The sequence below is a fragment of the Gobius niger genome, assembly GCF_951799975.1.
Source record: "Gobius niger genome assembly, chromosome: 3".
Lineage (NCBI taxonomy): Eukaryota > Metazoa > Chordata > Actinopteri > Gobiiformes > Gobiidae > Gobius > Gobius niger.
Genome location: NC_136854.1, coordinates 25629364 through 25653641, shown reverse-complemented (window position 1 = coordinate 25653641; position 24278 = coordinate 25629364). Strand labels below are relative to the sequence as shown.

Genomic DNA, 24278 nt, shown 5'->3' with positions numbered 1-24278 from the left:
AGTGCTGAGCGAGGAGAAGTGTGAATAAAGAGGGACAGAGGGGAGGAGAGGATGGTGGAAAAGTACAAGACTATAATGAAAACTAAATGCAGCACAAAGCAAAATATATTACCGAATTGACAATTATCAAAATGATATCAACACATACAGTACAGTGTGCCTTTAGATCTGACATGGACATTCCCTTGACCACAGCAACACTCCATCTCAGCTCAAGGTGAGACAGTATATAGACTTATGTGTTCAGCTTTCTCCATCAAATCTTTATTAATCCTGTCATTATTACAACGCTGCATCGTTTTCTTTTCGTCAAATGCAGCTGGAACTAGCCTGCATCTTTGTTTGATCTTTTATATGTCTCATAATTCATTTTAAGTTTATGAAATAGGAAGCAAAAAATATCTGCTTCATCATTATGTATATAATGAGTATAAACTTATCAAATTGGGCTTGTACAACGTTCCTGTAAATCTTTTTTATCTTTACCCATGTGCCTCTTTTAACCTGTTTTTATTACAGGCTTATTGCCTAGGTAAATAAATGCACCAAAGCCACTATTTCTACTATTTACATAACACTTTTTCATTACATTACAAGACGAATTCACACCTCATCGTATTTGGTAATTTGTCAAAGCTGTTCGAGGTCGGCTGTGTAATTCCAGCTCCTTTATTTCACAATACTCCCCTGAAGTCTGAATTGACACTTGTGTTTAGTGAGTGACTTAAAGAACACGCCGCACAAAAAGCTCAATCTAAAACATTATGTAAATGCAACCAGTTTGCTCCCTACATTTTAAAGCAACCGCAGTAAAAGTCTGTTGTAAATAAACATTGACAAATAATAGAAGGCTGCCCATCTGCACCATCTCTGACCGATCACTCACTCACACACCATTCAAAAGTTGTTGTTGTAAAAACAAATGTTGAAAAAGTCTATTGCTTTTGGGCTACATCTTTGATTGGAGTATCATATGTGCTATACAAAAACTGGAAAAGAAGACTGCATAGCCCTGATAAATACAGTCTAAAATCTGGGAAGTCTGCGTTCCAAATTATTATGCAAATTGTATTTTTGTGTCAAAAAGAGAGATGTGGACCCCCTCCTTCCCCGACCTCAACCCTGTTGAGAACCTTTGGAGCCTCAGCAAAAAAAACTTCTATGAGGGTGGGAGGCAGTTTTCATCCAAACGGCAGTTCTGGGAGTCTATTCTAACATCCTGCAAACAAATCCAAGCAGAAACTATCCAAAAACTTACAGGTTTAATGGATTTTAAAATTTTGAAGCTGCTATCGCACAAGGGCTCCTATGGTAAAATTGACTTGACCTGTTAAGATTTTTTTGATTGAAATAGCTTTTGATTTCAGTAAATATGACCTCCTAATGCTACAAATTCAACAAATGACCATTTTCAGTTAATTACAAGCGTTAAAATGTATTGAAACGATGAGTTGCATAATCATTTGGAACAGTGGATTTTGAGGTTTTTACTATATTTTTCAAAAAAATACTGTTGTCACTGAGATTTTTTCAACCACATTTAAATGATCCTCTACCAGTCAAAGACATGAAAATTATGCTGACTCTCATTTGAGTTGACAATTTAGAAAATCTTAGAAAAATGTCATTTGCATAATAATTTGGAACACAGTGTAACAGCCCTGTAATATCATGGAAACAGGATGGAATAAAAATGGTAGTCAATAATAAAGTGATAGTTATGATGATTAAGCTTAAAGGAGACACATATCTCATTTATAATTTAAATGGGCGACGGTGGCGCAGTTGGTAAAGTGGGTCATCTCGTGATCAGAAGGTCGGGGGTTTGAATCCCATCCATCCACCCATCCATCCATTTTCTTCCGCTTTATCCGGGGCCGGGTCGCGGGGGCAGCAGTCTCAGCAGAGATGCCCAAACTTTCCGATCCACACACACCTCCTCCAGCTGTTCTGGGGGGACCCCGTGGCGACACCAGGCCAGCTCGGAGACATAGTCCCACCAGCGTGTCCTGGGTCTTCCATGAGGCCTTGTCCCACTTTGAATCCCAGCTCCCGCAAATGCACAAGTCATTGTGTCCTTGGGCCTTGTTGCCTTCAGTGTCTGCGTACACTGGTGTATGAATGAGAGAGTGAATGGGTGACTGGTTCCTTACTGTAAAGCGCTTTGGGCTTGATAAAGGTAGACAAGCGCTATATAAGTTGAGTCCATTTACCATAATTATTTAAGTATGATTCATCATAATCCTAACCACTAACAATAAAGTATCAAGATTGTAAACCACTATCAACATGATTAGAATTAACTTAGTAATTATATGGAACAGGGGCTAAAACACATCCCAGTTTTCCCATATCTTATTAAAAAATAAATAAATCTGTAACAAGGGAATAAGCCTGGAAGACTGAGAGCACAAACTATTAATACTTAATCTGTCAGCCTGTCTATCAAAACATCACACTGACTCACAGCAACAGTCTGTCACTTTCACTCCCCGTCTGTGTTTTATCAGTGAATTCCAAATCAGACACTTGGAGCAGGACATGCAGCAGGAGCCTGTGCCTCACAGAACGGGCAAAGCCTTGGCAGCCCAACATAATAGTATAAAGACGCTATAAAAACTAATGTGTTGGCCTCCTGCCTTGATATATTTCAAGCCATTTGTCTATTGCGCACCACTCTGCTATTCTTTATTCTCACTGTCCGGGCAATGGCAGCCTTTCATTGGATGACTAATGCCCATATAAACTGCAGAGAGGGATAAAATACAGCCAACTGCCTAAATGAAATTAGTCTATCCAACAAGTGGAGGAGCTTTTGGCAGGCGCTCAAAGCTCATGTATAGCTGGCATCACAGTCCGTGTTGTTAAAAGAAAGCTCTACTAGTCGCCAAATGGTCTTTTTCGTGTAGCATCAGTGTTTTATCTGGTGCCATATGTCCGCCTCTGTGATATAGCAGGCAATTACAAAACACAGTTTTCAATATAAGGATGATTGGCTGTTTGAATGTCATGAAAACATATGCACATACTGGGGGATGTAAAACAAACGAACTGTAATCGCAATTTCAATGGTGGAAATGAGGTTGCAATAATCTCTTTTTCAAAATCATGTTTAGCCCTTGCCGATACTTACGTGGTCATTGCAGCCTTTGTTGTCTTCATATTTTGTCTCTATGTGGATGGAGAACTTGGGTAAAAATGAACACTGTAAAAAGAAATCCATTTACATTAAACGGTAACTGCAAGTATGTACAAGATTGACCATTTTATGACTAATCCTGGTATGATGAAAGTGAGTCATTTTCACTCCCGCACATGAATGATGACAATAAGGCATGCTGTCACAACACTGTCATTCTGCCCTTTTCTTTGTGGTGATTCACTCCGAACTACACTCCGAAGAAGTTTAATGTTTGGTGCATTTAATAAACCAAAATACTCACTGTGTATTCTTCCATGGTCAGCAGAGATCCGGTTGAGATGTAAAAGAGAAAAGATGTTTTGTTAAAGCTGAGCACTGGATGTCAGAGGACTTTTTTTTCCGCCAGTAACTACATTTATGAAATAGGAACTACCGGACAGCTACTTTGAGAATACTTGAGTAACAATGGCACTTGGAAAGTTTTCAGCCAAGAGAACATTTCAATAAAAAAAGAAAGCCTTGTGATGCATGTGGTCATAACTGATTTGTTACACAAGAGAGTATTCAAATTGGGCTCATCAATATTATGCTGCAATGTAGAAAGCTATTTGTAAAGTGGTAGAGAACTACTGGAATCCCTCGAGCAACATGAAAATAATATCTTGAGTATGGGCTGTTGCAAGAGGTGACACTGACCCGTGATTGTGTAAGGGTAGTAGTTCCAGGCTTTCTCTGTCACATAGAAGATCTTGGGCACCACAGCTCGAGCCCAGCTGGGTAATTTACTGCGGAGAAAGACGCACAGAGACAGAGACAGATGAGAGAGGCGGACGTGTGGAGAGGAGTGGAGAGGATGATGAGATGACTTTGGTTAGTGCTTCAATCAATAGAGAAGTGTTTCATTTGTAAAAGAATAGTCTGCTCTCAGAACAGTGAGGAGGAAGCAGTGTGGTTGGATTCACGGGAATGGCCCAAAGGGACCGACCTAATGCTCCGCTACAGAGGGGGCTGTACAATCCACACTGCGCTTAGAGATAGGACACCATTATTGTGACCAAAAAACTCTGCAGACACAGCAACATCCAATTCTTTCAAAGGCCATGGTTCACAGTCAAGCTCCACTTTATCTGCCTGCCTCACTGGCCGCTTTGACTGACATTTTCTGATTTGGACAGAAATGGTGCACAGCATGGCGGCTGTTAATAAAAAACCTCGGACAGCCACAATCTGCTACAAGCCCCCCCCCAAATCACCCCCCACACCCCTTCCTTCTCTCCCTCGCCCACCCTTGTCTTTCCATCTTTCTCTGTCTCTCCCTCCCTCTCCGCTCTCTCTCCCCTTTCCCCCTCTCTCTTTTTCCAACAAAAGAGACTGACACTCCTCCCACACTTCCATCTGCTGATTCCTGCGCTCGTTCCCTCTTGTTCTTTAAAAGATCTTTGGCAGGGAGCTGCTGTGATGGAGCCCACGTTGCCAAATGTGCAAGCTAAGTGGGTGGTTGCTCAAGAGTTTTTCACACTCACTCCTATCTTAGTATTAGGGATAAAAAGTGCACACGGTAATTTCATCCAAAACATCACAATGCATGCCCAGTTGAGTCACAAATCATCAGTTTCGATAGAAGAGTTGAGTAGGTGTTTACAGTAAATAGGAGACTGAGGTGGACAGACTGCGAGAGCTTGTCATGTCCTTGATGGTGATTCAAACATGCAGCCTTCCCAAAGACAGATGGGGTCAATATGGTGTTGGGAACAAAATAACAAATAGTACTTTCTTTTTATCTATTGCATATAGAAGCAGAACATTGCAGTGAGTTAAGAGAAACAAGTCCAATTGTTAAAGAACGAAAAGGAAGCATAATCTTCAACATAAACAATATTGCAATATCCATATGTCTCATGAGATTCCCTGAAGAAATGTGAACATATGCTGCATTCCAGACATCTGGGATTTTTCCAACTTGAAAAAGGCGACTTCTGACGTCAGAGCACTCCAGCTGAATAAACTTGTGTATAAGCAACACGCCTAATGCTACAGCAGGCCAGTAATGATATGATATACAGTAAGTCTACACATTATAGTTAAGGCAATAACAATGGTTCACATCACTGTTTCATGTTTAAGCTTATACGTTTTTTTCATTCAGCTACACTTTGCCATTGTTGTATTTAGCACAAGTCCTCACATCACACGTTGTAATTATGTCTTCGAGCCATGTTCCGAGGCATTTTCCAGATCAGAGGTCGAAAGATTACCAGCTTAACAGTTGGCAGTGGAACCAAGCAATAATTCACATCCATAATGCAATATAAAATTATGCTTGTTACCAAGAATACAGTGTGGTTTGCGTAAATGTTTTAGCTTACTGCAGCATACACTGAGAGTATGTTGCAAATTAAGATCCAAATAAGTCAAAATTAAGTATTACTGAATTAGCTATCCTCTTAACTTAATACATAAATACAGTAATAATCTGCATCTATACAGCAAATGTTTGTGCTGGTTGTCCAAATCCACCCAACAGTATCCGACAGTTTTCCTGCTCCCCGCTCTCCTTTGCAGAGCCGAGTTGTGCTGACTCATTATATAATGAGTTCTTGAGTCGAGTGCTGACGCAGGTATTTGTGCTCCACGACCCACAACGTTTACATCCTTTTTCATTTTACCATTTTCCTTCAAATCCTGTTGCTGTCACACATTGTTATGCCCGGAAGAGCTTTTTCTTCTCCCAGCACACTAGACTTGTAGATTCTTGACCCGAGCCCAGTCTTACCCGACATCGGGTTTGGGCTTAGAGTTCCCTGGTATGCCCTTGGGCCGGGCTGGGTAGGATTCATAGGTTGTGGAGCTCGCGTGGCCATGTGTTGAAACATGTGCTGAAAGGTCACATTTCTGCACCATGCTTTGTCACCATCGTCAGAGCAAGGCCCTCAGGAGATTCTTTTTCTCAACCCACTGTGCGCTAAATAAAACAATTTGATGTGTGAGTGTAGAAAAATTGGCAATGCTGAATGAGTTAAGAATTGTCCAGGAACACCTCTACAGGCATTGGTGAGAATACAAAACAGAAAATGCAAGATTTCCATTTAGCTAACTGGATGCTAGCAAGTCAATGGCTCTGTATAGAATGCATCAAGTGTCACATTGCTCAGAACGAGGTCGGTGATGATTCATGGACTTTAAAAACATGGAGGTCATACAGTCCAAAACATCACAATTCATGCAGCCGAGGACAAAACATCAGAAATAGGATTAGTCAAACATTCATGAATGAAGTATGAAGGTATGTTCATGTTGTAATATGAGCTCAATAATGTTGATCCACCATATGTCCACTAGCTAAGAGTATGACATACAGTCCCCATTACAGTTTCTGGCGATGCCTGACCTGTTGAGGTAGACCCGTTTCTCTGTGAACTGTCCTTGGCCGTGGACTGGATCTTCATAGGGCTCATTCTGCACCACCTCCACTCCTTCTCCTCTGTCACTCTGCTCATGACTGTGTTTGCTGATCATGTACAGCTGACCAATCCGGTACTGAAAGCACAAAGCACATACACTTAACTTACAAATAAAAACAATAAAAAGATAAATTCATGTTAAATATCACAGTAAGTACAACTCACAGACAATCAAAGACAGACGGCATAAAATCACAGCATTCACAAAGCAGCAAAAAGATGAAATTCATGTAACTGTGTAGTAAATGTTGTTCTAATGTTGTATTACAAAAAAAACATCACCTGGATGAATATGAATTTGTTTGACTAATTTCCGCTTAGTTCAAACATCTTGAACATTCTGTTCTGTGATGTCTTGTCCATGTGTGTACCTATTACTTCGTGTAATTAGCTAATCTGCTTTGCATGAGTTTCTTGATGTGAAAGCAAGAGTGTAAGACTGAATTGCTGAAACAAGCCTTTGATAAATCGCTTTGGTGGGGCCCATTGGACAAGTTAATTAGTGTTATGTCCGTGCAATAAAGGGTTTCTTCATTTGAGGTACACAGCAGGATTTCCCTTTTATCAAGTTGCAGCGAGATCAATTTAGTTCTTGATCCCTTCTTGTTTGAGGACTTTTTCAAATGAAATATCTTCTTGTCCTTACTGTAGACTTGATGATGTGAAGATTAAGGCCTTTTAGAGATCGAAAAGTGGAGTCCTGATAATTGACAAGATAAGGACGTTAAACACAATAATGAGCCACTTCATCAGCTGTACTTGTGAAATAATTATGGCACGGATAAAAACAAAAGAATATGATTTGTTTTGCCCTGGTTTTGTAAAACGATTGTGACCGATGGCAATATATGCACATACAAGTCGATACCACCACAACGTCAGAAAAACAAAAACCATGAGTTGCAAAAAGTAACAAAAACAAAAAACTAAAATGCTAAAATGTAACTCATCACATGTGCATGGTAATGTAGACAGCCAATAATTTGATGTTAAAGCTCTGAGTCGGTGGTGATGAATTTGAGCGCGAGTGATGGTCATTTTCAGGAGTGTGACCTTTCACAGAGTGTCAAGACCAAGCTGTCAGCCGCTGTCATAGAAGGAAGGTGAGGAGATGGTCGTGTCAAGAGAGCAGCAAGTGTCCTGTGTATTCTTCTATGCATGTTTCAGGTATAACTGCTCTTATCTACGATACCTAATGTCTAGTAGTGGAATAAAAGCAACAGACTGCCCGCATCAACTGTTTCACGTTTGATACTGATAACTGCAGACAGGACACATCAGAAAAGTGTCAACTAGGGTTGAACTCTTTCTATGTTCTCTGTCTATATGGAGCTATTAAATGTAATACATTCTTGTTGCATTGTGATTGCTCGGATGTAAATTTGGTCAAAGTAACGGAAAAAAGTAAAAGAAAATATATTTTACTGTCTTTAATTGGAAGAGTGATTGCATTGTGGTGGCGCACGCTCCCCCGGTGCTTCGTTAAAAGTGTGTTTGTAATTGTTGATGTGCTTCACCATTATGGAGTTGGACAGAGGGCATGTCTGTTCGGGAAGGACAAGAGCCCAATCATGTGTGTGATTACACTCTCAAGCCGCGCTGAAGAGGCCTGAGCGAGGGTCCGCCTTGAATCAGAGCAGCCTTTGATTAACAGCATGGATCAGGCAAATGTGGATAAATTATGTCCTTGACATAAGCCACATCTCGGTAAATTGCGTATACCTAGTAGCTTTTAGGGGCTTTATAAAAGCTATTTATAGTAAAACCAAAGATAGATCAAACGTTGACAAATTTTATAATTGACGTCACGAGCATACTTATTTTAAATTCAACAAAACCAACAAGTAATGTTATCCATTAACAGGGGTCACAACAGGGTTGCTTTGTAAATGGCATATGATGAAGACAGTGACACATGAGGCAAGTGGAAAAATTTCTTCTTTGAGATTTAGAGTCATTATTGTGCCAAGTTTTTCCCTAGTTACTAAGCCCCCATTCAGGTTCAACCACTGTATTTCTCAATAAATACAGTCATTTTATTTAACTTTCATAATCTCCTTTATTAACACCTTGACATTTCCGAAGCTAAGCCGGTGCTTCTAAAAAAAGCTCACCACGCGGAGTGCCGCTGTAGCTTCTGTAAATAATGCACATGCTCTCCATCATTCACATCCATAGAGGTAAGTTATAAGGAGACAAAGTGAATGAAAAGAAAAAGCAGGAAGGTACTAGACAGAAGGGGGTGGGCCTCTTGTTTGGGGTGGGCTATGTTTTTCATAGCTTTCAAACTAAAACACAAGAGGGTCTGAACGCAGTCGATGGAAAGTCACATGATCAGTGGAGCTCCACACCTCCACAGGAAATGATGTCACCTCCACTTTTTCCCCTCAACATTTATTTAAATGAATCCCACGAAGACGCCTTTAGTAAATCCCACTATCCTTAAGGTTGGGATTAGGGTCACTTTGGATTAGTTTAAGGTAGCATGGTCCTGTGGAGGTGATGTCATTTCCTGTGGAGAAGTGGAGCTCCACTGGTCACATGCCCCTCCATTGGCTGCATTCAGGCCCTTCTCAACTAAACCATGAGGCCAGCAACACTCATTTGACCTTTAAAATAGAGGAGGTGGGGTGGTATTATGCAAAATCGACATTTAAAAGCTTTTTTTCTAACATGTTACAATTTCTCCACAAACTGCTGCGGTAAATGTGTGCTCCTTCAATTTATCCCAAGCTCCTTCCTTAGTATCCATGAAGGGCTGTCCTTACCTCCCGATCTGTAGCACAGTTTATCCCACTTTCCCAGTGCAAAAAGAGACAAAAAGGATCTGCTGAACTACAAGCTTGATGTCCTAACAGCATGCAACATCCACAAAGCAGGAGGGTTGTTTCGATAGGGAGGAAGGTCTTAGGGAGTGATAGGCCAATGGAAACTTTGAATAAGCAATTTTACATTTTCTGACCCACAGATGTAGTGATCAAGTAATCTTAAATGATTACAAAGTATATACTTGCACAAAGTATAAAACCCCTTCTTTAAAAAAAAGTATATTTGTGAATAACTGATTGAAAAGATTTCCTGATTGGTCAATGCCTATTATCCTTGCAGAGACAAGCCATGAGAGCATTTATCTCATTGAGGGTCAGTAGAAGAGGTATGTTTTGATGAAGGGACAACTTTAATAATGAGGAGTAAAATCTCAAAAAGAACAGTTTTGCGTAATGACCCCCTTTCAATCCCTGTCTAAGAAATATCTCAGCCTATTTCAGTCCTCATCACAAGCTCTAACAGTGATCAGGACTAAAAATAGTGAGGATATGCATACATTATCCTTGCCATTCTGTCTGGCATGTGCAATCACTGGGAAAGCTCGAGGACCTATAGTGAGGATTGTGCGCTGCAGACCAAAACAATATTCTTATGAAGCACCGTTTGTCCAACAACAAAACAAATACAAGCATGCAATGACTGGGCGCGCACATATGTGTCGTTTCCAAGACGCGAGCAAATCAAGCAGTGGCTTGACAAAGGAGTTGCAGCAGCGGACGCCAAAGTGCTCTGGTCTCGTCTGAAATCTTCTCAGTTAATCGATCATTAGACAGCAGAGATGTGGCGTGCACATGAATGCCAGTACTTCCCCTCATCCTTATTGGATTTGTTTGATGACAAGGCACTCTGGTTGCACATTGACCAAGAAAACAATAGTGTTTTCTTTGCAACATCTGCCGGATTCAAATCAGTAAATTGAACATAAATGGCTTTAATATAAATGTGCTAGTAATGGGAAAAGTCTGCATTATATTGAGATGGTGACATTGTAATAAGGCTGTTCAACTGATTAAAAATGTGACTTTTTAATCGTCAAGTCTACACTGTGTTAACAATTATTATGCAAATTGTATTTCAGTGCCATAAAGGTCATTTATCTTTTTTTTTTTCAATGAAACTCATGGATGATATTGTGTCTCCGGGCTCTTTGAATCACTGATATCAATCTCAGACAGTTGTGATAATTAGTCGTCAGGTAAGCCCAGTTAAGGCAAAAACTACTGAAAAAGGGCATTATTAATAGTTAATTATTAAGCAGACCACCATTTTCAAGCAATATAGGAAAAGAAAAAGTGTCTCTCTGCTGATGAAAAGTGTGATATAGTGCCTTGGACTATGTATGAAAATATATATATATTTCATGAAAGATGAAGTGTAATCATCGCACTGTTAAGACATTTGTGACAAACACATCAGATTAAGAGAACAGCTGCTACAAAGCAGCAAACAGGTATTTGAAGCTGCTGGTGCCTCTGGAGCAAGGGTCCCCAACTGGCGAACCTGGGTCAAGAGGCTTTAGTCCTGACCCCAAAGCCTTTTCCAAAAAAAGTATCTAAACAATTTGAATTGAAATAAGATTGCAACATTTTTCATTAATCAGTTCTGCTTTGTAAAAAGACAACCTGTGTTCATGTTTAAACATTTTCAAGAGCAATGACTGCATTTGTCCAGACTCTGGACATATGTTGAAACCTACGAAAGAAAAGTTTGCGGACCTCAAGCTAATTTAGCTGGGGACCCCTGCTCTCTCCCGAACATCAAGGTGTAGGACAGAGGCTTGCAGTTGTCCATAAACCTTCCATCCGGCCTCCCCTAAACTGTTGATTCAATGCTGACGAGCAGAAACAAGGAATATTACTTTTATTTTACTTATTTTTTATCTTATTTCTTTATCATTTATGCATGCCCTTATACCCTAGCCTGGCATCCAGACTAATCTCCGATGTTTATTAATTAATAATAATTCATCCTGAGTAGAAGCGGGGTCTGGTTGGCCATCCATCCATCCATCCATCCATTTTTCTTCCACTTTATCCGGGGCCGGGTGGCGGGGGCAGCAGTCTCAGCAGAGATGCCCAGACTTGCCGATCCACGCACACCTTCTCCAGCTGGTCTGGAGGAGGCGACACCAGGCCAGCTCGGAGACATAGTCCCACCAGAGTGTCCTGGGCCTTCAACGAGGCCATGTCCCAATAGGACATGCCTGGGGCACCTCCCGCGGGAGATGACCTTATGTTGGATGTCTGCACTGAGAAAAAATACTAGTTTGAACCTGTTCTCAAACAATGGCAATAAAAGCTATTCTGATTCTGATTTGCATTATGATTGTTAACGCAGTGTACAGCCAATCCTGTCACAGAAACAGCCCCTAGTTTGGAGGAGTAACCTAGAAGACTTTTGCGGGTTGATCTGAGAATGAACATTTTTTGAGGTTTATTTACAGTATCTTTCTTGGCCATGTTCATAAACAACAACATACAAGTTCTTGTGAGAATAGCAGGATGCACACATAGGGAACATTGCATTATTCATATCACACGTTTTATTATCTCACCAGTCAATCACACAGTCAGCAATAAACAGTAGAGAAATTGCTGGTTAGGTAAATGCTTTCACCATATATTTTGCTGAAGATGCGAGAAAGGAGGAAAAAAAACATACTGGTATTTCTTTCTCTGAGACTTCGAACATTAAACAGTAATTCATAAACCTTCTAAATGCACAAGAGCTTCTGAACAGACAGCCGGCCTGTGAGCGTTACTACGAGTGAAACATAATATGAATAAACGGCAACGGAGAAAGGAGTACAATCAATATGTGGTCTAAAGTCCTTCTCATTCCCTGTGGTCAATACTACAGTCACACGCAGTCAGAAAGTGGCCTGCATATTGGCGTTGATGTAGGATGTTGAATTTGGACAAGAAGACACTAGTACAAACCCAGTTCAATACAACAGGTAGAGGCAGACTATAGAGAACACCGCAGCGTATCACAGTGTTTCAGGCTGCTGTGCACAAAGGACACGGGGAGCAGAGTTAAAAGAATGAAAGCCATAAAGCAAGTCAGGCGCGAACGGGCAGCGAACGAGCACCATCATTTTCTGTCTACAGCTATGATCGTCTCCTCGTTACATGCCCCCGTCGTCAGAGCTGCACACAGACTGCAGACTGGCCTCGGCACATGCAGGAGCAACGGGGGAGGACAGAACATTCATTTTCAAACAGTTGACATGAAACTTGTTATTTTGGGGGTGAGAATATATATATGAGAAAATATCTAAGATGCACAATTCGATAAAACCCATTCAGTACAAACATGGCAACTAAAAACCATAAAAGAGCACAAACTACTAAACATAGGCTCCATTTCCTGATTAGTGGCCGGACTCAAAAGCCACATGGTTTTCCTTTATCTGAAAAGCCTCTTGTGTCTAGGCTCTTGGCGGCAAAACCTTCCACACAACCAGATTCTTCACACATGGGTTTATATATGTACGTTTTATACATTTCAGACTGCACACAGCTACAGCAAACACATCAAGCTCATACTTCTAAATTATGAGTCAATAAGAATGTTTTACAACACAATGCAATAATAACAAAATCATTGCTTTTTCAATAATGTTATTCATCGACATGAAAAAGGTAAAGTACTAACCAAAGTCATCCAAGTCCAAATCATGATCATGGCTTTAAAATACATTTATATATGATCAACCCTTATTGCCATGTCCCAAGGAAGAAAGGACATCAATGACATCCTATGAATAATTTGTACCTACTCACTGACCCTTGAGTCTCACAAGATGACGTTCAAACTGTGCCTTCTTTGGAGTAGAAAGTCAGGGATTCAATCTTGTGACGAAACCCAAAAGTGATAGCCTAAAGCTCAGATAAACAGCACAACACATGAATCGATATGAGAAATATTGGGCAAAAAGTTGTATGTGTCAATACCTAAATTGAAAACTTCCAATACTTCACAATTTATTCGTGTGATTTATTTTTCCAGAGAGAAAAAAACACATGAACATGATTTCAGAAAATTGTTTCTCAGAAAATGGCCCAATAGTACTTGATGCTGATGTACATTTGCAATATTTGTAATTGTAAATATGTGTATAATGAGTATAAGTCATGAAGCACTGGCCCATATATCGGTCATCAGCATTTATAACCCATTTGTATTTGGAGCAATTATTACAAGTCAACTAATGTTACAGTATCCTTGACTTTATTTCTGGTATACTATTCATAGGCAGTTACAAATTCAGAAAAAACAATGATAAGTGAAAGTGTCTTAAACTGGTGCAGCTGGTAAAGACCGAGGTCACACACCTCTGAGCCTCGATGTGGGCTAACACTAATAGCTGCACTAATCACTGGGCTCTACAGCAGAGGGACACACTAATGACCCTCGGGAGCCGTGCAGCCCAGAGAGAGGCCATTTGTGCTCACCATGCACCAGCGAGAAGACACTTCTGATGGACTAATGAACTAAGGTTACCCCACAGGTCAGCTCGTGCAGTGTATACAGCATATTAGTGAAAAAGTTACAACATGCATTAAGGCTTCTTTCACACCAAGCCATATAAAAGTACAGTATGTTAACGATGATACTGCTTCTTTATAACAACAATGTCAAATTAAATGATATCTCTTCAGTGACCTCAACTGCACGACATTGATACATGGCCTGCAATCTCAAGGTAACCTGCAATATAGAAACATCCTTCATTTTTGAGATGATCATAAATCTTTAATTCATCTCGTAAATCTCTGGATAGAATATGCTCAAGCAGTGTTTTCGGAATATTACAATTTTGATCATATCAATTTGAAAAGTTCTCAGATGATTTCTTTACAGATGGCATGTATGGCATGCAATACAACACGGTTTTACTAGCCATCTGTGTGGGCTCAGAGAAATTTGTGGGGAACTACAGAGATATATTTTAAGCAGTGTTTTGTTTTTCAAATAATACAACACAAAACTAATACAGCAAAAGCCCAGTTATAGTTTTTTTTTTGCTAGACTGATTTTTACTTTGTTTTAAATTGCCACAGAACAAAAAGGTAGAACATGAAAAAGGTCAGTTATAAATCATTTCTGTTAAATCAGTGTAACTTCAAATCACGGACAAAAATCCCTCCAACAAAAATACTCAAGAGTATTGAGGACAACATTTTGAATTGGCGGCTGCACTTTACTGCATACATATACAATGCTGGGGCACCTATTTGCCACTGCAGTTTCATTACCCATTATAGCTACCCCTCCCTTCCCCTCACATACACAATCCTCTTCTGTTCTGGGCACATTTAATCAGCCGGCCCGCAGTGTGGAGCGCAGTGCAGAGCTGGTCCACGATGATAAGACTGTGGTCAGTGACACTGTCCTGACAGTCAATACAAGGTGGACCAGGAGAGTAATTAGTGTGGTTTTATGAAGTGGTGAGGAAGCTTACGGTGTATGAAAACCATAAAGATACCGACTAAGGAAAACGTTATCATACAGATCATCATAAAGATCGGGAATCAATGCATACAAGGTTGAACATTAGCCTTGTCATCTTGCCTCCTGCGAGTGAACAAATAGAGCTAGATTTGCATGAGATAAAATCATACGGTTTTAAAGGTAGTTTTAGTGGTGTGCAAAGTACTGTATCACAGACAACCATAGCTTTACCTCTGTAGTGTTATCAGTCTTGAAATGAAGTTGTAAGGTACATTGAAGTCCACCATAGTGAAGTCCTGTCTGCTTATTGCTTATTGTGCCTGTGCATGTGTTTCCAATGACATCACACATGGTGCCAGCGGCCATTTTGCATACCAATGTAGAATTATGCAGTACTACAACATGTAACAATATCTTTACTCAGGATGAAAATGAAGGACAACTGATTGACAGTGGCATTCTTATGTACTTGTAATCATTGCTCAAGAAGATAACAGTTTAAACACAGCCCCAGAGACGCACTTTATGTGAAATAACCAGCAAATGTGGCACAAATGTAGCAGCTCTGTCTGTCGAACTACAGCAGGATTTACTAAAGATCTGCTTCACTCCTCAGACTAAATTAACACATGAAAGAGGAAACAGAAAACCTTTCTCTGTGATTTTTGCAGTTTGCCATGTCAACAGAGTCTCAGTCTGAGTCAGTGTTTAAGCTGCTCAAGAAATTAGCATGCTACTGGTAAGCATTTAGCTTCAAGTGTAAACACGATAAACACATGTGTAGCTCACATCTATGAACACTGAGGAAATACTACAGTAACAGCATGTTGTATCCAAGGCTAGATGTTTGTGGTTCAGGGCTTTCTCTTGGAGAGGTCAAAGCTGAGCTGTTGAAGCTAAATGCTAACTGGTAGCATGCTAACATCTTGATGAGTTTAAACACTGACTTACTGGTTTCTTTACATAAACGTCCGCTCTCTGGGGCCGTGTTTTTACTGTTATCTTCTTGAGAAATGATTATAAGTAAATAAAAATTGTCTTTCATTTTCATCCTGAATATTGATACATGTTGTAGTACTGCATAAGTCTACTTCGGTATTTAAAATGGCCGCCAAAACAACAAAAGTCACATGACTGAAAAGCATGTATAGCCTAAAATCCTAATTGTAGACATTAGTTTTGCACTTTAAGTGAATGCCTAGTTATATTTTCAACCAGTTACACAGACGGCTCCTGATGAACATAAGGACCACTCTAAAATGATTTAGAGAAGACGTCAAGATGCAATGCCTTTGCAAGGGTGAGAATCTAGTTTAGATATTAGTTTTAGTATAGATTAGTGTATATTTCATACTTTGACTACCTAAATCTCTGTTTGTATAATTTACTATTGAACATCTTTCACTAAAACTAGATTGCAGAGACATTTGACAACATAATCATAAAAAGAATCCTGCTTGGGTTATTTTAAGACCCAGCTCTAAGAAATAACACTTCATTTAAATTTAGAGAATTGAAATAAACTGCTGAGGAGGCCACATGTGACGAGACATTTGTCCGATCCGTGTGGGTTATGGGCTGGCCAGCTGAGGCATAGAGCCACACACCATCAGCATTCATCACATCAGCAAACGCAGGTGCAGCGTGCACACTGATACAGACTGATACCAGGCCGGGTGACAGGTAGAGGGATGTTAATATGAGAATAGGCACAAGAGTAGACTTTGATGGATTCAAGTTTATTTTAGATGCGCAGAACAATAAACATTTCTAAATTCTTTGACATATATTTGTTGACAATTAGTGGTGGGACTCGATTCAAATGAATTAGTCGAGGTATATTTCAAGTGAAGATGTGAGGCCTGAGATCATCTCAAACACTTTAGCAGTTTATGTCAGCTTAACTGTGTGAATAAACAAGTTTTACAGTTTTTTACTTTACGCTGTGTTCGTTCAGCAACGTCTTGCAGGAAAAAGGAAACAAGGTAACACTTTATTTTACTCTACCTTGATATATTATACTAACAAAATTTAGTACAATGTAATCTGGTTTGTAACAATCTGTAATAAGTTGTATCTATGTGTTAGAGGATAACATTAAATCGCTATTTATCATACTGGGTCAGACGGTACAGTCGTACTATCTCTGTCATAGCCTTGACTGTAGTGCTCAGACTCTTGCGCATCAGTTAGACGTTCTGAGAGGGTATTTATCCCTTTTCTGTGGAAACATAGACAGACTTGAATGGTAGGACTAGTGCAATGTCTCGAGTTCATGTCTGCAGGTCCCGCACCGATGGTAAATAAACTTCTCCTGTATAAGACATCCAGACTGCTGCCTGTTTTTCATCTATCCTCTCGAACACCATTGTTAATTCTCTAACACTATGTAGCACATACACAATGGAACAATGTGTATTAGTATTTTGCAGGGACATTATGTAATAAGACATATGATAAAGGGTTACCGTAAACTGAAAAAAGTAAAGTGTGTTTAATTTTGATTAATATTTTTAATCGCATTAAACCTTCTAATTTATTATCCATCCATCCATCCATCCATCCATCCATTTTCTTCCGCTTTATCCGGGGCCGGGTCGCGGGGGCAGCAGTCTCAGCAGAGAGGCCCAAACTTCCCGATCCACGCACACCTCCTCCAGCTGTTCTGGGGGGACCCCGAGGCGACACCAGGCCAGCTCGGAGACATAGTCCCACCAGCGTGTCCTGGGCCTTCCACAAGGCCTTGTCCCACTAGGACATGCCTGGAACACCTCCCGCGGGAGGCGAACAAGAAGGCATCCGGAACAGATGCCCTAGCCACCTCAGCTGGCTCCTTTCGACGTGAAGGAGCAGCAACTCTACTCCGAGCTCCTCCCGGGTAACTGAGCTCCTCCAATTTATTAATCAGAATTGATCTAAAAAAAATTCTTCAGAAAAACATCTAGGGCTGCATGATAAACAAAAATTCTTCTTGGCTATTATATATTACTAACACAGTGCACTGGACACAACTTCTTTTATCTTATAGAGGGGTCCAAAGGAAAGACTGGAAGAAATTTGGAAAACCATGAATAAAAGGAAACATTCTTAAGTTACCATGGGTTTTTCTTTTGTGTTTGTAAAAAAGGTAGGAATCTCATCTTTATTAAAAACCTTTGTGATTCTGCTTCTTTTGATAGATATGGTTCACATGTATAATATTGTGAAAAACACTACTTTAGCGATATATTGTGCAGTACTTCCATCCTTTGAATTTTCAAAAGTATCTTTGTGGCATTGGATCAAAACAAGAGACATATTTTTTAAACACTGCTAACAAACTTTGTCTATTGATTCTCTTACTCACTGAGAGAAAGTGCCCTGAGCAGTTAAAGTTGCCTGAACCAATCTGTTTCTTGTGCAGAGTTGGCCTGAAACCTTGTTGGCTCTCGGCTGAGGTGAAGGTCAGGCTGTGCTACTATGAATTGCAGATCTGTCCGCAGCTGCTGCCTGTGCCACAGAGCACGGTGTAAAGCGCAGTGTGCCGCAGAGGTGTGAGTGTGACTTTGTGTGTGCTTCAAAGCAGGGGAAACATATGTTTGATGCTTGGCTCGTCACCCACTTTGCATCCCCAAGTGGCCGCATCATGAGCAGACTGACCGAGGTTGTTAGTACTAGGTAAAAAATACGTTGTTGTTTTTTATTCCCTGAGCTTGATTTTCAATACATTTTTCAACAATAAAATAATCTTTTATTTATATGGTTTATGGATGTAGACAAGATAAACATCAGCTTAATCAGAGTGATCTTCTTGAACGCCGACTGTAACAAGTGAATTTCTCCTTTGTGAGATCAATAAAGGTTTATCTTATCTTATCTTATCTTATCTTAAACAATGAATGAATGCTTTCCGCTTCAGGACCATTTAATACAGAAATATTCCATTTTACTCAGTCTACATTGTTGTTTAAATTGCCAAAAGTTGATATACTGATTAAATTTAGATTTAGTTGGTGCATACGTGGCTATGGCTGATCTCCAGTGATAACCTCAACACATCAGCCAGTCCTCTGGGATGAAAAATCCCACAGAGTGACACAATACTGTATGTATTGTATGCTGTATCTGTGTGTGCAACCTCTTTTTGGTAGATAGTCTCAATTAATACCTTTCCACCAACATTAGGCACTCAAAGTGCTATATGATTTTAATAGACTGGAGTTAATCAGTCACATCACAGAATTCCGAAATATTATTTTTACCACTTGCTTTGTCTGAAAAAGGTGTCAGAAAAGAAGTGAACTGAGTCACAAAGCTTTTTGAAAGGTTGAAGCTATAAACCTGCCTGCTATTTTAGTTTTCAGATGACAACTTCATTCCTACCTTGTTTTTAAGGTTTTTTTTTGTTTGATGATTCTAGCTACAGATACCAATGCTTCAAATGCAGCAACTTCAATAGAATGTTTGTTCATAACTTTCCTACCACATTTCTGACATATCCTGTATGTAGAGTAGACAGTGGAATGCTGGGAAATCTTTGCAGCCCGAAGGTGTTTTGGACTTATAATTAGTGTACATACAGCATGTGCATAAGGGAGTACACCCTTTTTTGTAGCAATAACTGCTTTTCTGTAGCTCAAAATGATCAGGATGAATCTTGGACCATTCCTCTTTACAAAACTGCTGCAGTTCAGCAAGATTCCTGGGTTCACTTACTTTGTCGTTCCTGACCTCTAAATGTTTACATGTTATGGCCATTAAAAACATGATAAAATGTGATTGTTTTATGACTGTTTTATTATTATTATTATTATTATTATTATTATTATTATTATTATTATTATTATTATTATTATTATTATTATTATTATTATTATTATTATTATCATTATTATTATTTTGATAAAGATCAGACCACATTTTAGGACCAATTTAGGCAGAAATGTGAGAAATTCCAAAGCGCTCACATACATTTTCGTCCCACTGTACGAGACTGAATGTAAGAGGAGTATTTGATCATGTATGGGGACAGCCTAAACTAAGCTTAGCACTTACTGTACATGAACCGTTCTTCAGGTAAATGTCATTAAAAGCTGCAAAGAAGGTTTTAATTGGTTCACTCTTAGATCACCTCATATTTTTAGAATTGGTCCCTAGAAATGCTCCCTCTGCTAAAATAACCTTTCTTAAAATAAGGTCAAAGACATGACTGAATAAAAAGTAGGGTGACAGTTCTGTCTAGCGCCCATCTCAGCCTTTCTCCCTGACAAGCCTCACATCCAAGAACTGTAAATCCCTCCGAAACTTGAGAGTATGTAAACACACCATCCTCGCAGTTAGAAGAGGACAGTCCCACACACAGCCACAGCAATAGTGGCTTTGGGACACTGACACAAGCACATTGGTGTGTGTGATGTAAAAGACCAGCAAGAGCCAGACACCGAGTAATGTTTAAATAACCAATTGGATTAATCATAAAAAAAGATTACGGACTTATGTGGTAATCAAATAATCATTATCTGCAAAAACATGCTGCTACTGATTATATTTAATACTTAAATAAGTGCAAAATGTACAAAAATGGCACTGTGCACAGTATGCATTTATTACATGTAAACAAATGGAATTTTGTGGAAAGAATGAAATAAAAAATCCATTAAAACGTACACAGTAACGCCCCAGTTTCATCAGTCAGGAGTGTGGGTGAGCTCCAGGGAAATGAAGAGCAACAAAATGACTTTGCCACTTGTACCATCAGGTGTTGGAGAGCAGATCTGTCCTCATGAATCTTGTGTCAGTGAATGCTTCAGTGAACAAATGACAATTAAAAGTTTCCTCCGGTGGGAACTTTAGATATAGCCGTACAGTGTCGGGTAATGTGCTTGTTAAACGCAAGGAAAGAATGCATTCAGCTCGGATAAAGTCAATTGTTGAACTAAAACCGCCAAGGCACTGACCTTACCACAAAAGGGCATATTAAAGTACAAAAGCTTTTTCTGTACTTAAAAATAAAAAATGTTTCATCAAAAGCCTAGCAACAAACCAATCCCAACAGAAACATGTCCTTGGCAGAACAAAGTGTTTTATGCCAGCCATATAAATGAGAAGCTAACACCCTGACCAGAAACAACAGGAAGCAGAGACAATGTAGCAGATACAACTGTCACATATCACATCCTCCACTTAAAATACTGAACATAAAACAGCAACACAATCAAATCGAAACCTTTTAACAATCTCTCATTTTAAGTCCAAAGTCTGAAGAGGCCCAGTGTGTGAACCAAATCCAATCCTTGTACTGAATGAACAGAGGTGGCATAACTGAAAGTGTTAGATCTGTGCAAACCAGAGTTTGTGAATGAGACAGAAGCAATGAATGTTTGTCCAAACAGAAAACATCATGATAGGTCAAGGCAGCTTTGATGGGAATCCCCACCAGGATTTGTGTGCGCGCAGTGGCAGCAGGGGCACTGTGCTATTTTTAGCTGGGGCTGGTTGGAGTTTGACTTCATTGTCAGCGACTCTGAGGACAGAGTTTCCTCCTTCCTTCCTCTCTATCCTCTTCCTATTGCACTTAGCTGCTGTGCAACTATTTTTACAGAGCCGTGCACCATTTTGGAGTTTTACTACTAAAACAAGTCAAAGCAAAAACAATTATACAAACATGAAGTCCCATATATCTAAGTGATATTTTTTCTTTATTAGTATTATTTAGGTTATATTTTACAATAAATATAATATACAATTTATTTATTTTTTTCTTCAAATTGCAAAGCTTTAGGTGTCTGTAACTGAAAAGAAAAAATCCCCTGGAGGATCAACAAAGTTGTTCTGGTACTGATTCTGAAAGATCTAATCACACAACATACTTTAGAGTGATATTTACATGTCAGGCAGTGGGACTCTCAACCCATAATGAAAATGCAACAAATTGCCTTTCCATAAGCAACAAAGGCAAAGAAAATATATCAAGAGAGTTAAGAATGATTTATAGTATATTGTAGAAAATTTTTTGTAGGCCGGCAACAGCCGCCCTATAATATAAAAAATGGAAGTGGTTTGCAGACCAGAGAAACCATGCAGATTTATGAATGATGATGTAAAGTAAGTTATAGGCCTTTCCATATGGCACAGTTCAACCCTACTCGGTTTAGGATGCAGCACCCACCGTCACTCTAGTCGTTGCAGCGTTTTTACTTTAGCAATCCCACAGGGGAACGATGGCTAATGTTAGTGGTCGGTGGCTAATGCAGACAGCAGCCAACACTCTTGCCAACTCTCCACTTTACACTGGCTGGACCTGTCAATAACAAACAAACCTTTTAATTTTCATATTACAGTCTTCAGCCCTTGTTCCATTATTGTTCAGTGTACCCTCTGTCAGTTGCCATTGCTCTCTCAATCGTTCTTGCCTCTCATTGACGTGTGCAGCACCTCTCCTGACCTGTGCATTACTGCCGCTATGCACAGTGAGTGTTGCGTAATGTCAGCTTAGATAGTGTTACTGTCTGGACTGCAGTAATCGGACACACGCTAATGATTCTCAATATTACACCACGCAGCACATTCAGCCGAGGTCCAATCTGTTCACACAACTGTTTTTTGCTGCAGCGGGACAACAGCGTGACATAGAGTTCGCCTACTACACCTTTGCTGCCACTTGTGTGTGCTCTCGCTGCACCGAGGAGTAACAAAGGATCGCAACAATTGTTAAAAGCAATGTTTTGCCGACATTCACAGCCATTGCACACTGCGCCGTCACAAGGATTTGTAGTGCTACCAAGGCAACAAAAACACAAGAGCTAATTATAGTCGGTCATAGCAAGAGACACAAGCTCAAAGTGAGGCTCCATCGCAAACCAAACTCACTCAGCTGTCCATTAAAGTGTCAGATCCACTGAAAAGACCGTCTTGCATCCGTCATGTGCTATGGAAAGGTGCTTCCAGTGCTCCAAGTACAGAAGAAGAGCATTGTGTATTTTAAAACCGACTTACCGGCAGTAGAAAAAAAGACTGACTACATTATTAATCTGAACAGTTTTAGAGCAGAGCTTGACATGAAATAGGTGATTCATCATTTTAACAACACTATAAAACGATGCGACACAATGCTGCACACAGACATCACATAGTGCAAAAGAATGTAAACATCTTCAGACTAACCATCTGAAGGTGGTGCCTGGGAAAATTGCTATACAATTTTCTTTCCTGGTGGTAAAACTAAAAGGATGCCAAGTAATGTGACAATATGAGCTTTACGAAGACAAGTCGGAGTGGGTGCCACTTCAGCACCGTGGACAGCTACAGTCCCCTCACAAATAGAGTGGCAGTGTCACTGATATTCAAAGCCAATAGTTTTTTTTTTTACTAAAACTGTATTATTTTAACTAGTTGTAGCTTGTATATCGCAACTGAAAACCAAACAGTGGAGGAAGGCGCAGAAGAACAATGTTGCTCTGATAGAGGACGCTCCCGTGTTAATTGGAAGTGAACAGGCTGCCACTATGGCCATAATTGTTTCTGCAACTCAAGCAGCTGCGCGATGTGAAAAATGTGGACCACGCGCTGGGCAAGGGGAAACTATATGCCAAACACAGATAAAGCTCATAGATAAAGCCATGTCAGTGTTGCCATCTCAGCATGACGGTTCTGTAATGTCATCAATAAGCAACGCATTCTTATAACGGCATCATAGTCCAGGCTGGGACTCCATATTTGCCAATACATATACTGATTCAGGGGATGCAGAAGACCTCAATGTGACTAATAATAAGACGTTATAAATAAGTCACTGTTCTGGTGTCTACATGACTGACGGTTACTGCATCTGTGTGTGAGTAAACTGTGTTCGGTAGTGCAGAAAACTCTCCAACATTGGTCATCTTTCACACGCTGCTTAGATGCTCCATGTAGAATTTCACAATAAGGCCTCTGCCACTGTTGAAATGTGTGAGAAAACATACAGGCCAGGCAGAGTCTTCGGTGGACAGCTGGTCAATTGGATCAAAGTTCAAACAGAAGGAAACAGCGCCTGTGTGACAGAGCAGTGAATCCTTCATAAGATATTTCTCCACTTTCCCCAACTGCCTAACAATAAACCAAGTACAAAAAGACTTCAGACACAGACAATAATAGTGGCATTGTCAGAGGAAGACCAATAGATTTAATAAATAGACCAATAATGATATGGTCATGACATAAGTGATGAATGAAATATGAATTTCTTTATGAAGTAAAGCCTTCTGAATCTCAATATATCGATTCTTTGTGTGAAGTGTTTGCAAAAGACATGCTCAACTCTCTGTCCACATTAGAATTCTTGCATTGAATATAGTCATTATTACCCTCTGTAATATGAACCTGGAAATATAAGAATTCACACAGCAATCATCCAAGAAGTGTGAAAAAAA

The 24278-nt window shown here is 39.8% G+C and overlaps 1 pseudogene across 1 annotated transcript in view; it reads right to left on the bottom strand.

Annotated features, from left to right (window-relative positions):
• Positions 1–24278, bottom strand: part of LOC306961059 (cytoplasmic phosphatidylinositol transfer protein 1-like) — a 50300-nt pseudogene that overhangs the window by 6351 nt on the left and 19671 nt on the right. The window contains exons 2-5 of the transcript XR_013794272.1: positions 6531–6679; positions 3748–3927; positions 3598–3613; positions 3134–3205 (exon numbers count right to left, since the gene is read on the bottom strand). The product of XR_013794272.1 is annotated as a cytoplasmic phosphatidylinositol transfer protein 1-like (transcript). The remainder of the gene's footprint in view (positions 1–3133; positions 3206–3597; positions 3614–3747; positions 3928–6530; positions 6680–24278) is intronic.